The sequence below is a fragment of the Leishmania donovani genome, chromosome 36 (assembly GCF_000227135.1).
Source record: "Leishmania donovani BPK282A1 complete genome, chromosome 36".
Classification (NCBI taxonomy): domain Eukaryota; phylum Euglenozoa; class Kinetoplastea; order Trypanosomatida; family Trypanosomatidae; genus Leishmania; species Leishmania donovani.
In genome coordinates, this window is record NC_018263.1 from 897,307 (window position 1) to 898,816 (window position 1,510).

A 1,510-nucleotide genomic window follows, 5' to 3' on the forward strand; every position below is an offset into this window, starting at 1 on the left:
CGGCGTTGGATCAAGGCAAGCAGAGCCCGTACAACGCATGGCCCGGATGCGACGGCAGGACGGTTCGTCCTAGACGGCGAGGTTGTAGCCGTATTCCTGCAAAGGCAGGTGGGCTGTGGGTGCTTGTGTGTGTGTGTGTGTCTACTTGTTGACCTGTTCGTTGGTGGCATGGGCACGCTGTTGTGCGAAAAAAAAAGGAAACTTCTCGTTTTTCTCACAGGGTGCTTTCGTTGTTATGTTGTCGCTCTTTGCTTGTATTGCTGCACTCGCTTGTCTGGAGACTTGCGTCCTCTCTCCACCTGTCACATGGACACATACATAAACGTGCACGCATACTCAGGTGTGCGGCCGACTCTTGTGAGAGTGCGCGGTGCCTTTCGTCTTCGGCAGTCCTGTTCGAGGTTGCCGCACCGTCTTTCAAGCCTCCCGTGCATTCTCTCCCTCTAAGGCGGTCAATTTTCTTGTGGTCTTCTTGCTGGTTGCGGAGTTGCCCACATCAAACGGTGAAATGGTGGGGGAGGAGGCCGGCAGGGAATTCGGATTCAGAATAGGGGTAAACGATTGCGCGACAGGCTTCGCAGACCGAGAAGAAGCGGTAAAGGGCTCCGGCGCGATCATAAAAGGCAGCAGGGGAGCGAAGCGCGTATTCGACTTCTCGGTTCGCCACTCTTCCGTCCCGCCCCCTCGCAAAGAAAAAGGCCAAGGTTTATTCATGGTTACCGGTTTTGTGCTGCGCTGCGGTGGATTTTCACGTGAAGGTGAAGGGGTGCGGCCGTCAGAAACGCGTGCTCTCGTTGGCTGCTTGATGTCGCGACACCGTCTTTCCTCCTCACGGTTTTCCATCCTGTTTTCTTCTCTGGCGCACACAAACACACACAACACACACACACACAGTCGACACTCAGGAACGGTGAACTGAGAGCTCCGCACTCTTGCGGTCCCTCCCACCCAACTTCCTCTGCGCTTGCCACTCAACCATTGCACTGTAGGCGATCCTCCTCGCAACGAGCACAGTGGTGGTGAGCAGAGCGGATTCCGGCACACTTCTGCACGCTTACAGAAATTCACGCAAGCACACACACGCAACATAGATATAGACGCACGTGCGAGATCATACGCGCTCGCATGGGCTACGCCCGGCACGTGTGCGTCTACTGTGGCTCGAAAAGGAAAAGAGGAGCACCTCCGGCTAATTTTCTTGTCACTCTCCTCCTGCTGTGCGGCTGCTCAGTCGCGGTAACGCGAGCACTTCCATACTAGAGGGGCGGATAACTTGATGTGCACAGAAGGCGCAAACTGGATATACATAGTTCTTGTTTGTTTTCGGAAGCTCCGCAAGAAAGCGAGAAGCGCACCCATATATACAGGGAGAGCGGGAGCGTGAGGTAACCCTCACGCAGCGGGGAGCACCAGCACAGCGGAGGTTTTCGTCTTCGCTTTTGTTGCTGCCGCTGCTCGCACTGTTCGAGTTCTTGCGCACCGTCTTCCTCGCTCGCTGCCCCGCCATACG